Source organism: Temnothorax longispinosus, chromosome 3 (genome assembly GCF_030848805.1).
Source record: "Temnothorax longispinosus isolate EJ_2023e chromosome 3, Tlon_JGU_v1, whole genome shotgun sequence".
NCBI classification, from domain to species: Eukaryota; Metazoa; Arthropoda; class Insecta; order Hymenoptera; family Formicidae; genus Temnothorax; species Temnothorax longispinosus.
Window position 1 is genome coordinate 15,422,604 of NC_092360.1, and position 14,779 is coordinate 15,437,382.

General features: G+C 33.6%; 1 long non-coding RNA gene across 2 annotated transcripts; it reads right to left on the reverse strand.

Moving 5' to 3' along the window:
* Positions 1-10,511: 10,511 nt before the first annotated feature.
* On the reverse strand, positions 10,512-13,554 carry LOC139810379 (uncharacterized). Of its 2 annotated transcripts, none has more exons than XR_011731311.1 (3): positions 13,306-13,554; positions 13,028-13,208; positions 10,512-12,686 (listed from the first exon to the last, which is right to left on the reverse strand). It is a non-coding gene; the product is annotated as an uncharacterized lncRNA (long non-coding RNA). The 2 variants fall into 2 exon arrangements; XR_011731310.1 differs by having other exon boundaries at positions 13,028-13,224.
* Positions 13,555-14,779: the final 1,225 nt, after the last annotated feature.

Below are 14,779 nucleotides of genomic sequence, written 5' to 3' on the forward strand. Positions count from 1 at the left end.
AAATGAGGAAGTTCAGGTATTTTAAACCACTCTAAACCTTTTTCTCAATATAACTTGAAAACTATTAAAGATAGCTAAAATTTGTTTACGCTGAGTTATAATGCCAAATGTTTATTACAACGTTTTCCTAACCAATTTCGTTTATCTGTAGTGAGTTTAATGTTATAGCAAAATTTTCGAAAGTATAAGATTTTTGTCGAGTAATTTGAACTGTGTCGGGCAAGGTAAACTACTTTATTAATCTTGCAAAAGAAAAATAATTTTGTTGTGTTTTAAGGCATTAATAATAAAATAGGATATAATAATTATATTAAATTGTACATTTATTTTATTGTAATTTATTACAAACTGTAATTTTTATAACGTATAAAAGTGTATGATACATGTTTAAAATTTTTTTATTAATGTAATTATATCTTATAATAACATAAACTTTTTACTCATAATATTTATTCATAAAATAAAACGCATTTAAGAAAAGGAACTATCTCGACTTGTCCAAAATCACTATTTTTACCTTTTTATGGTATAAAATAAAAATGTACAAATAGAATATGGGTGCATTTCGTTTGTTGTTCGCCGAATGTTAAACAAAGTTAAATGATCCATCATGCGCATCATGCGTGAAACGGAATGCACCTACAGAAATGCATTTTATTTGCATTTGCATTTTATTTGTGAAATATCGAACGTGCCATAATTTCGTACGCACCTATAATTTTTTTGCTATCGCGACACGATTAAGTATGCGTTGTGATTAATATCGGGAGTCACACGAAGTATGACATAGCCGCACTATCGTTGTAATATAGTAATTTATAATCGCGCTTAATTTTGAGCGACAATTTATTGCGAACGAATTTTGCCTAAATGCCACGAAGAAATAGCAATAGAAAGAGGAGAGCGGAGGAGAAGGCCAGAAAGATAGCCAGATGTGACAGCGAATCGCTGAAAATAACATTTTGTAACTTATTTTATTATTTGTTATTGATGGAAATAGTTGTTTATTTGCACAATAGTACATTTTAGATCACTGTATAATACAATAATGTATTGCACGTAGTATATTGTTTAATAAATATAAAATATTTAAGATTTATAATAATTTAAATTATATTATTGGATTTTTTCTTACCAAATTTTATATAAATTAATATCTGAGAAAACATTTTTATCAAAATGTTATTCTTTTCTGAAAAATTTGTCGAAGTTAGGAACAAGATATTTGCGTGCAAAAATTATTTTTCGATATATTTATTTTGAATATTATTTTTATTTGAATATTATATGTGTAACAGATCAGTCCTACTATAATTTTGCTGTTGCGCATCGTGATGCGAGTATAAGTGAAGTGAAGGAGTTTGGATATTCTGTCAGAGGCAAAGAAGAAACTATAAAAACCCGAGAGCAATAGAAGAAAGCAAAAGAGATATCAGGTAATAACTAACCGGCGCGGGGACGGAGTAACTCCGGTAAGTATTAATATTTGAGTAAAAATAGTCGTTTCTCTCTCTTTTCGTTTATTCAGATCGTTTTATTCCAAAAATTTAAACTTAATAATAAAATTAGAGGAAAAAATTAATTTGAAATTTTATAAAAGTTCATTTTTATATGTATATGTAAAGATTTAAAAAATGTATAATTATGTATATATATAGTATACATTTTTAATAAGTATTTAATTGAAATGCGATTAAAAAATTCTCAATGAAGTAACAGATTTGTGAAAAATGTCAGAAAAATCAAATATATCGTATTGACATTATTATGATTATATTAAAAATGAATATAAAACTTCGTGAATCTACTACCCTAAAATGGATGAACTATAAAAGAATTTAACAAGTATTTAATCTCGAATTTGTTTTTTATCATTTGTTAATTTGCTATGCTAGTGTGCTTGAGGCTATACTCGCGCAAGTACATAGGTTCATTATTTATTAATTTAGTGTGCTATTGTGCTCGAGGCTACACTCGCACAAGTACACATACAGAGAGAGAATACGAAATACAGCTCAACAGTCATTTAACTGTAAATATACTGTTAATAAAATTAAAATAAGAACCTGAATAAAAAATGCAAAAATCAAATTGCAGAGATAAATAAGAAAGAAATAAAGTTGTATTGCAAATAAAATATTGACATTTTAACAATTAAAATTTTGCTACAGACTTCTTTTTTACAAAAAGTATTAGCAGGAGATTTTTATGTATGTAAAATTAAAAAAATGTAATATTTTTTTACTTATCAAACTACGTGTCGATTATACGTCGGTTTTAAAACGCAGTCTCAAGCTAAAGTTGGAATTGTTAAGAGAAAAAATGTTATATAAAAAAATGCACATAAAAATATAAATATTGTTAATCACAAATTTAGCTTTACCAAATTAGGTATATCTAAAATATATAAAAAATTAAAATTAAAAATTACTTTCAGCGATATTTTTTAAATGAATGGATTTTTTTAAGTACATAATTATTTTTCAGAAAGTTATAAAAACTGCGTAAACAATTTATTAATTTATTAATTTATCTATAATAATAGTTACATTTTGTGCAAATGCAAGCTTCCAGAGTTTCAACTTTTCACTGCTGTAAAAATTATTTATGTTTCCGTAAAAATTCTCCTGTTAGTACGACGTTAGACATTAAAATGCTAAGTAGAAAAGAATTTTCCATTATTGTAAAAATAAAAGAAACAAAATTGTGTATTGAAAAAATAAATAAATCTGAAGAACAGCTACTTGAAATAAAATACTGTCCTTGACAATAAAAGATTTATGGTCACCGGATCACCGTAGGTATCCATTTTAGAAAAAGGTATTTTTTATTGATTTAGGACTACTTGCTTTCAAAATTTATGAAACGTACAATATATAGCTAAGTTTAAAGCGTGAAAAAAAAACGTAATTTATTACGTGGTGATTTCGTCGAGCCTTAAGCCCCTTGCACAATGCTAAGCAATAAGCAATAGGAACAAGAAATAACAAAAAAATCGTTAATTACAACCTAAAAAATTCGAATGCTATGATTGGTTGCCAACAGGCAATAAGTACAGAATTTCCAACGTGACGGAAACTCTGTGTCTATTGCCTGTGTCACTGTTTATTCTGCATTTATACATGATTTCTGATTTCTATTCCCTCTGTTCCTATTGCCTATTGCCTAGCATTGTGCAAGGGGCTCTCTGAGCATCTTATTTTGACGGAGGGGAGCGGGGAAAGAAAAACGGGCAGGACCGCTTTATGACATAGTGTGACTAATCCGTCTTTCTTTTATGTTTTCGGACTACCTGCGTTTAAGGTATACATGAAACGTACCATAGCTAATCCTAAAATACAAAAAAAGTAACTTTCACAGGGTATAATTTCGAGCTTTAGTCTAAGCATCTCATTTCGATTCTGAAAGGAAGGAAAATAGAAACGGATAAGATCGTTTTATAGCTGTTTTATAACAAATATAACTCATCTGTCTGTTAGAAATTCTTTTATGATGTAGGACACCGCTTGCATTCAAGGTAAATCATTTACAGAATAAGCAATAGCTAATTCTGAAAAACAAGAAAAAAAATTTATTACGAGTGTCGAGCAGAGTGAATTAGAAAGCTGTGTTACATCCTGAAATGGCACCGAACTTTTGCATTTTTCGAATATCGAAGGGTCGAACATACCATTACTTTTAAATTTTATGGCAAGATAACTGACAATGAGTTAAACCCTGACTGAGTTAAACCTTTATAGTTAAACTATCCGCCCTTTTTAAGCCTTGTGTCCACGATACTATAGAAATCGCTCCGAGATCGCCAGGGCTGGATTAACTTAATATGCGGCTCTAGGCAGATTTTAATAGGGGCCTATGTAAGGAAAAGATTTTTTAAAAAATAATTGAACATTTGAGCACTGAAAAAGAAACTGTAATTAATATAATACAAATAATGCTATATTCTGAATAAGATAATACTTAATTGAACGAAATGTATGGTTTTTGTTTAAATTTATTTTCAGAGTTAAAACATATCTTAATTTACATACAATTATACTTAACTAAAGGGGATCCTAAAGTGAAGGCTGAACTTCCTCGACGTCGGTAATGTCAACATTTCTAATTCTGTTTTCTTGTCATATATCTATATCTGTCCTTGTCTAACGAGAGGCATCTGTCTTTGTTCGATTACTGCGCCATCTCTTGCCACACGCAATATTGCTTATCCTGTCAACCTGAATGTGCTTTTGCACATATAAAAGTTATATAAAGTAATCTTTTTTTCTAGGTTTTCAATCTTAGATCTAATTGCACGATATTGTTCTTAAATGTTGTCCCTAAGTCATGCCGGTCTAATTTTGTGGATATTTATCGTGGAATTTTTGTACAAAGCAAATATTGTCGTCACGTATACCAAAAATTAACAAAAATATTAATTTTTTTTCGTTTTCGATATAAATTTGACCACCATGACCTAGATTTTGATGCGTACTTTAATTCTAGACAAGAATTTTGCATTTCTATAAAGTCAATTAAAAGATTAGTGCTAAGAAAAAAAGCCGGTATTACAGACAGCTTTAGGATCCCCTTAACATTAGATGTATTAATGTTTTGGCAATATTTTTGGTTTGATTCATTTATTTTGCAACTATAATATGATATGATTATAATAATATCTTACGTGCTTTTTTCCGTGAAATCGTCTATAATATCAGGATAGGAAATTTTTCTCAATAAATCGCTTTCAATGTTCAAGAGGAAGATTATTGAGTCGATCTTGGTCCATCGATGACTTTAATCGATTTTTTATTAAGTTCAATTTTGAAAAAGATCTTTCGCTTGTACAATTCGTGGTCATAAGAATGAGATACATTTTCAATACGATGCAAGTATTTGGAAAAATTTCTCGCAAGTCTTTTTCAATTATTAACTTGTACATTTTAGCCTCTAAACATATCTTTTTCTCCTCTTTATCTTCGCGACTATGGATGCGATTGCGACAGATATTATTCATTCTATGATTATTACGACGATGTACATACAACGCGCTACAAAATGTTGCATAAATATTTTAACAATCTAATAATATCTTTATCTGCGTGATTAAACGGTTTAAAGATTGTAATGAGATAATTTCGTGCTGATTTAATACTGATTTTGACAAATGTCGGGATTGCGTAACTCTGAAAAAAATAAAAAATTTTAGAAAATATTACTAATAATTCTTTTTGTCTTATAATATATTTTTTTTATTATGTGTTTGGCAAGAATCATGTACGAGTTATTATAACAAAATATATGTAACTCACATTACGGACAGACAATTTTATTTGTAAAATAATATCTGATAAAGCGATATATCTTACTCATAATTTATATTTATAATTTAAATAGTTGTGTTTTACTCCATACATATAAAATATCGTGTGATAAAAATTTATCAGATGTCATTTATCGAAATTGATTTTATATATATTACAAAAATATGTCATTGCAGATTATGTATCTTGGCAAGAAAACATTGCTCTAGCATTAGCAGTGTATGTAACTTTGACAGATAATGTATCTAGGCAAGGAAACATTGCTCTAGCGTTAGCAGTGTATCTATTTGACAGACAATGTATCTTGGCAAGGAAACATCGCTTTAGCGTATACTATGAAAAAAATAATTATTTATTATGGTAGACATATATTTAAATGGAACAAGAAAACTTTTTTATTTGGTTTTTATTGAAATATGCATAGTGTGAAACGGTGGAATAAATTAACTATGTGAAAGACAGACGTACGTGGAAGACATATATATAAATTGAACAAGAAAATTGCTTCTTTATTCGGTTTTTAATATGGAATTATTTATGTTTGGTTTGTACTTATCAAAGGCTCCAGAGATATCTCCGGAGATGTCTGTAGAGAATGTCTTACATTAATGTTATGATATCTACATTGCACTTGCGACCCTTGGCGCACACTCTAATAACATTGCCCTCCCTGCCCTCGTTGATAAAAAAAAGTTGCCCATAATGGAGCACATTATTTGGTCGAGTTTAGTTAATATTTCTATCGTTAACATAAAATAGAAAAAATTTTATTATAATTTTACAGTGTCGTCCACTCACAATACAGCTATTTTAACTATGCGATAATTTTTTAACCGATTGACTAATTTTGTATTTTGACACTAAGGATGGTCTAATAATGGACCGAAATGTCTGTAGATTTTTAACTCAAATATAGAATTATTAACGTCAACACCTTGTTACGGTTTTATGCTCTATATACTCCAACTGATTTTTAATTTTTTGAGCCTTTATTACTTATATTTCTATCCTTCTCTGTCCGTTACTTGTGTCTACGAAGACGACGTGACGTTCAGGAAGGTTTGTCCAAATCTTTTTCCAGAATTATGTATATACTTTTTATATGTATGCCAGTGAGCTCCACGATGAGTCTTGTGGACACATAGCGGTCCGATCGAAGGATTTCAAGCACTTTTAAGGATCATCATAAGCGCTTTTCCATTTGGTCGCAGTAGGTTGTAAATGTTCTCGAAAGCGGCGCGCGCGCGCGCGCGCTACATATCTTTACACTAATGCAAATAGTAGAATGACACAAGATTGTTATATTTTTTGACTTGGTCACTCGGCAACTCCGACGCTTCTATGTCCAGAACGATTTAGGATAATCGCTTATCGGAGTATATATTTCTGGCGGGCGTAATTCACTATCGCGCGCGCGGTTGCGACACACATATCCGCGCTTACTACCTCTGCGACGCGCGGCAAGATCGGCAGTAACATTTCCTTGGTAATGTACCCTGGACCTGACCCGAGAGAGAGAGAAAGAGAGAGAGAGAGAGGGGGAGAGAGAGAGAGAGAGAGAGAGAGAGAGAGAGAGAGAGAGAGAGAGAGAGAGAGAGAGAGAGAGAAAGAGAGAGAGAGAGAGAGAGAGAGAGAGAGAGAGAGAGAGAGAGAGAGAGAGAGAGAGAGAGAGAGAGAGGAGAGAGAGAGGGAGAGATGATGATGATGATGATGATGAATGTCGTTTATTAGCTGCAGTAGCTACATCATAACATTACAATAAATATACATAATACAAATACAATTAACTGCATGCTATCATTAACGTATCCAATTTCATTCCTACTACACATTTGTTTCTCTCTCTTTCGCTATAATATACTTTGTCAACTTCTTTCTAAAACTTTGAATTTTTTCTTCATTTTTTAGCTCTATTGGTAACGCATTATACATTTCCAACCCTTCATACAATAACATTTTTTGTTCCTCTAGTCTTACATCTATCTATATATATATTACCTACTTGTCTAGTACTAACTCTTTCTTCGTGTTGCACTACTTTTATTTTTCTCCGCAAATATTTCGGATTCGGACACAAACCTTTCAAACAGGATTTAACCAAGAAACAGCGTGATCATTTCGTTTGTGTTAAGAAGCGGTTTGAATCGCTTAAAGACACTGGTGTTACCAACATGACTTTGAGATTTATTAACGGTGTGCCGAAAATTGTAAAAGCTCCCACTAATATGCGCCAAAAAAACGCGACTATCACCCTTTAGCGTATTATCAGAATGTGAGAGGTTTGAGGACGAAATTGGCTGATCTGCGGTGTTCGATCAATTCTTCCGTGCTGAAAGTTGATTTTATTATTTTTACAGAAACGTGGCTTAATTCTGGTGTTTCTGATGCTGAACTGGGCCTAAGTGATTTTAAAGTTTTCCGGTATGACAGGGATAAACATACTAGCATCTACTCGAGGGGCGGCGGTGTTTTAATTACTGTCCGTAATTGTTTTCCCAGCCGCTGTATTGAAATATCTCCTTCTAACATTGAACATCTCTTTGTTGAAGTAAGGATCGGCCGTCGCGTATTTATTATTGTCGCTGTCTATATTCCGCCTAATTCTTTGCCTGATGTTTATGAATCTCATTGTCGTTCCGTGCTGGATGTTTGTTTTTCTTATCCTAATGCTAAACTTATTATTCTTGGTGACTTTAACCTGCCAAATATTATCTGGTATCAAAACAATTCATCTCTGAATTATAATGCCAGGGGCGGCTCACAATTAAGACAAGCTGATATTGTCAACGAATATTTTAGTCTTTGCAACTTTCGGCAATACAATAATATAAGCAATGCGCTGGGGAACGAGCTTGATCTGATTTTTTCCTCTCTCGATGGTATTCACGTACATGCTTCCCTCGAGCCTCTCCTTCCTTGCGACGCACATCATCCTGCTCTCGAATTTGCCCTGCCACTTCCCACTGCTGCTCGTCCTTCAGGGAATTCTTTCTGCAGACCGTGTTTTAAACGTGCCGATTTTTCTGCAATTGATGACTATTTAGGTCAAATTGACTGGGACTCTGCCTTTGCTAATATTCCGGTGGATGAGGCCACTGAGCTACTTTACTCTCACTTGAACTTTGCGATCAATACTTATGTTCCCTCTTATGTTATTTTCGAATCTACTTATCCAGCATGGTTCACCAAGGAATTAATTTCTCTAATCAGGGCCAAGAAAGCGGCACACTTAAGATATAAATGCACTCTCTCATTCTCTGATTATCTATCTTTCTCTCACCTTAGAGCTAGATGTAAATCTCTGTCTGCTGTTTGCTGGTCTGATTTTATTGATAGATCTGAACATGCGCTGTCGAATAATACCAATCTTTTCTGAGGCTTTATCAGAGACATCAGATCTTCCAAGCATTGCGCCTCTCAGATTCTGCATAATGATCATTTACTGGAGGATGATGAATCTATTGCGAACTGCTTCGCTGATTATTTCGAATCTGTTTATATTAGTAGCGATGTAATCGACGAATACCCTGACAGCGGTTTTAACTTAAATCACCCCTTGGATCTTTTATCCCTGGACATATCAATTTCGGATGTGTATAACGAGATTTGTGAGCTTCCATTGAGCTGCTCCGCGGGGTTGGATGGCATTCCACCTTCATTACTAAAATCATGTATCTTTATCGCGTCAAGATTTCTGTGGCTGATCTTTAATAAGTCACTGAGGGATGGTGCCTTCCCATCTCTTTGGAAGCAATGTCTCGTCTCTCCGATTTTTAAAGGTGGCGACCGTCAATCAGTCACTAACTATCGTCCTATATGTAAACAAAATGTTATGCCGAAAATCTTTGATGGCATTGTTGCTCGAAAACTTAGCTCCCTATGTAAAAACATTATTATAAAAGAACAACATGGATTTGTCATAGACATTTCTTCAAAGCTTTTATCTAGAAATTACAAAGCATTGATGCGAGAATCTCAGATACAAAACCACATATATCACATAGATTGCAGTATTACAATGCAAAAATAAAATTAAATACCAGATTGGTCGTGTTGATCATTCAGAGCAATATTTTCTTTTCCACGTTTATTCTCAACAATTTGACCCGGCTTGTTTGATATTCGTCTTTTTGTGGAGGTCCCTTTTGCATGAAAGATGTGAAATTTAACATTATCCCAAAATAAATTAAAAAAGTGCTGAACATGATTTAATCAAAAAAATAACAGGTACCTTTTGGTCATATTTATTCCATCAACATTAACATCCAATCCTATTTTGTTTGTGCCAAAATTTTTTAGTCTTCAATTTTGTAGGCGTCTTTCAAGTCCTGTTATTAATCCAACATGGACATAGAAACCGTTGCCAAATTCTACAATTGATGTTACTCTAGGCGTCTTATTGAGAGTCCGCGGATCTAAGGGCAAGTCTGGATGATATGGTTTTAGTTTTGCAAGAAGCTCTCTGCACACTTCCACTGTAATATTGTGTTTTAAGTTTAATTCTCTTAGCCATTGCCTGAATTTCACTTGCTCATCCTCATCATTGTCTTCTCCATCTTCATCATTTGAGTTACTATCTGATTCAATACTTGCTAACAGATCATGTCTCATATAAACATATTCACTATTGTTATCATCATTTATTTGCCTTGAAAACTGTAAATTTTCATTGCTATGTGCAGATTCACTAATATTATTAATGGAATCTTGAGAGATATCTTGAGTCTCATGTGAATTTATAATACTATCTGCTGTAATCGCGTTTAAAATGTCCTCATTATCTTCTAATATATGAGCGAATACCTTTTCAGCTTCAGCTTTGGCGTATCTCCTTAGCCTTCGCTCCCCGATAGATCGTTTGTGTGACTCGGTCATTTCGTAAAATACAATACTTTTAAAAGAAATTTGATTTAGCTCTCGGCCAAAAAGTACAGAAAACAATATGTCATAGTAAAAATAACCGGGGTACAGAGTGGAAAAATAAAACTGAAATAACATTATAGTCTTTATTTAATTAAAAATACTTTAAATATCAAAATACTGAATAAAAAAAGATTATATAAAGATGTGTAAAAAATTTATAAATCAAAACTTTGATTTTTATAGGCCAATATTAAATTTGTCGTACGACAAATTAAATGTAATATATATAGCCTTTAGAGATTTATAATATAATAAAAATAATAGAATTAAACCATTATAACCTTTTTAATGCATGTAAGATATTAATTATCTTAAGGATTAGCCTCAGAAAAATAATATAAAATTGTAACACAAATTATCATGTTACATCAAATATCATGTTATTTAAATTATTATCAAATACGTTACATCAAACGTAGGTACATACAGGTAAGTAAAAAAGGCAAAATAATACCAAGATATAACACTTACCATTCATTATTGAAGCTTCCAAAGCACATCGATTCTCCTTGCTCTCTCTCTCTTTCGCTCTTTCTCTCTCTCTCCCCCCCCCTTCTTTTCTTCTCTTCTTCTCTTCTTCTCTGATCACTTTCACACCGTTTTCGCCACGATGCGGACGTTCAGCTGACGGACAGAGGTGGAAAAGGAAGCAGGGAAGGAACGTAGGAACGAATGATGATCGCGGAGAGGATGGACGGAGATGGAGGTCTGCCGAGAGAAGCAGCGCGAAACCGCGGACGAGGAAGAAGGCCACTTTCACGCTCTCCTCCTCGTCGTCGAAAATACAAAGACTCTGCACTTCAATTCAGTTGATTCAAGAAAAACGTATGCGTATAGGTTAAATAGATAAAATGATACCCATGCAAGCCCAAGATGATACTGGACGATATTGCTTGCGAGTCTTACGCCCTCTATGCGGGGAGATCAGGAGGTATACAGTTCGGATCTGAACGTTTCTAAAACGTTCACGCGGTGTTTTTAGACTTAGTCTCCACACAGGACGTTTTTATCGTTAGAGAAAAAAACCATTCGGCAGGTTTACGAACGAAAAACGATTTTTAAACGTTTACATAACGTTTGTAACTGGATTAAAGATGAAGCCGAAAGACTTGGACCTTTGAGGGCGGCAGTGTGGTCTAGTGGTAGAGCGCCAGACTCGTAATTTGAGGAACCAGGTTCGAGTCCACTAGAGCCATGAAGCCAGGAAATGTTTTTTCCGATAGCTGCGCCTCTCCGTGCAAGATAGGCTCTTGTGCGGAGAAAACTGGGCTCCGTCTTTCGGAAAGAGACGTTAAGCCGTTGGTCCAAAGGGTTAAAGTGAGAGGAGAAGGATATTATTGGTAGATTGCGAACCCTGCGGGGATATGCAATAAATTACGAATTTACGAATTACGAATTACGACTTGGACCTTTGAGACAAGGTTAAGCAACTTCTTTCTTTATTTAAAATAAATCCCAGTTCTTCTAAAAAACTGTTATGACTCTATTACGTTCCCTTTTTTAGAGTTTGAAACTTCTGCTAATGCAAAAAAAAAATTACTATCTAGATATATTGTTGACCAAAAAACCTCGACTTCTTAAGGTATTCATGATTGGTTTCAGTAAATTTGAAACTTAAAAATAAATCTCAGATATTTTCTACTATTTTCATGAACGGGAACTAGAAAATACTTGTTTTTCGAGATCAAAGAAGCCATAAACTGGGAGTTACTAGATTATTTGCCGATCGAGATCCTCCATTTAAAATAGGGTGACTCGATAACTTTGTATAGACATTTTATTACTATCAGGTTTTGACACCAAAAGAAAGAATAAATGGATTGAACTTTTTTATTCTCGTTTGAAGATACTCCTCTGTTCAGAAAAGTGATATTGACGAAAGATTTCACTAAATTCATATTCGCTACTCGGAAACTCATATTCGCTAATAGGCTTTAATATATAATTATCTGGATTATTTTTCTCCATTTGTCAGCGAATGACAAAAGCCTGCCTGCCAATCCTACCATATATATATAATTGGCTGTTGTCTCGACTCGAAGATTGATACTGTGTCCTTGGCTTGAAGCGAAATGGTTGCTTCTTGTGAAGCGTGTCTATTTGCCTAAATTGACAAACGGTCTGTTCTAGTTTCCCTGAATTTGCGATCAGTATAAAGGTTTTTTACCTGATTTATCCTGAGCTTTTAAGCATTCGCAGACTTTTTCGATTGTTTTGGCAGACTTTTTCGATCAATTATTTTAATTGTTCGGTGTGATAAACGATTTTTTGGCTGTTGACTGTTGATGGAGATATCAGACAACAGCTTTTCTGAATCACCCAGATATTTGATTTGGTCAACTCCTTCCGAGTCCTGTAATAATAGCGATCCTACTCCTCCAAGAGCGATAGTAGTTGATCCAGCGGATTATTGCGTTTCCATGAAGTGTTCATCTCTTTTCTTAGATATCTTTGTTAATGCTGCAACAATCTCTAGGTTAATTTTTCGAGGATTAGCATATAACATTACCCTATGTGGATATTATTTAAGTAAGGTTTTCCATCGATTCTGTATTTCAGTATGAAACTTTACAGAATTTTTTGGATAGAGCGTTAAGATTTTTTCCCAACATCTATAGGATTTTATCATTGGTGACAATTATTTGTCACTTCTGATTTTTTTTTTTTTAAAGGTTACCGTTTGAGCCCCACTAACTTCAGTGGCCTCAGTGACAGAATTCACCACGACCTGCACTTCCTCATGCTTATTTTCCTTATTGGAATAATTTCGCTCTGAAAGCAAAGAAAAAATACATACCAACCTTGAGACGTTATCATCCATGTTTTTCGTATGAAAAAAACTTTGACGCTTGCAGAGTTTGTGTCGAACTTTTCGTTCCGTGATCCCTCCTTTATTAGGAGTGCATTACTTATATGGAATAAACACTTTTGTATTCCTTTATTATGAGTGCGTTACTCGTATGGAATAAGCATTTTTATTACCTAAAACCGGAGACAGCTAGAGAGGAGTTAATGGGGTAACACTTATTATGTGCATTGTAAAACGTTGGTTCTTATTGAGCCAATTCACAAAAAATACCCTGTGTCATTGTCGTATGGACGCCGACTCTCAATATTCGTGTGGAATAATTGAGATTTAACCTCCCTAACCTTTACTAGCTGGCCGCGAACATTAGTGAGGTTATTTAACTAAGATTGGATTTTTATGATTTCTTCTCAGTTCCTTCACTAACTCTTTTGCGTTCTTTTAAACCGTGATCGAGAATGCTTTCTTTTCCTTCTAATTTTGCTTTAATAATAATATTATTAAGCAATTTTCCTCTGACGTGCGAACCCTTGAGCACAACAAAACATTATGAAGAAGAGAAGCAGACAGCGTTCACACAGGAGGCGCGGAGAGCGCCACATTCAAATTTTAGTATTCTGAAGTTGTAAATTTTGAGCATAGCTGACGCTACTACAAATAATCATCGAGAACGAGACGTTTATAGTATAATTACAATTACGTAAAAGAATAAATGTGTCTAAAAAAAATTTTATAAAGCGTTTTTATAACTATTTAATAAACGTTATATAAAAACGGATATTAAATAGTTTAAAAAAAGTATTACATTTTAAACGTTTCTTTAATCGACTTATAAGTTTAAATAAATTTTTAACGTTTATTAAACGTATTTTGAACGATACTGTGTTGCTTGGGATAAGACTTGAATATTCTATTAATGTCAATTGGGATCATTTCGATCCCAATTAATTATTCATATGTTAATCCTCCTCTTTATCGAATTTAATCTGTCTTGAGTTTAATCCTTTTGTCATTTCTCTCGATTCTGGCTAATTTTGTTGCTTTTTCTAAAGCAAGAAATACTAATTCCTTGTCGTTTATGATATTAATAATCAATTTCTTTATGGAATTTATCAGTCCGTTTTTGAGAATTCTTGTACGATGTCTTCCACGTCCCGATGACTTCTCTTATTTATAATTTCTTCCACTAGATTCGAGAAAGCTCTCAGAACATTGCGTCTCTCAACATGGGAACACTCCGAGGTTAAGAGATTTGTTATAGGTTGTATGACTTTCATCATTAAATCACCGGGAAATTGCAATCGTAGGGCGTGAGTCCCAGATAGACCAGGGCTCGTGAAGCATATTTCTTTCCCTTGTCTGTGCCACTCAGTGCTAACGATAATAATGTCGCCATGTCGACCATTAACTAATTCTCTCAAATCCTGTTGACTACAAATCGCGTGGAAAACGCGGGCCACCAATTTCTTGCAATTCTGGCTATCCGTTTTAGCGAAGCTCACCAGAGCGCTGGTCACACCGGCATCCACTAACACGCTCAGTCCTCTTCCCACTACGTTTCTGTTCCAGCAAACGAAAAAAGATTGAAAAGAATTAAAACGGGATTGCCAGGAATTCAATTAAGGACTTTCCGAATTCCATTCTGTCCAAAAAAGGGATTGAAATAGTTTCAATATCATGGAATTCTTTATTTTGGAAAAAATTTGTCTTTTTTGAATCCCATCCAATTCCGACACAAAAATATTAT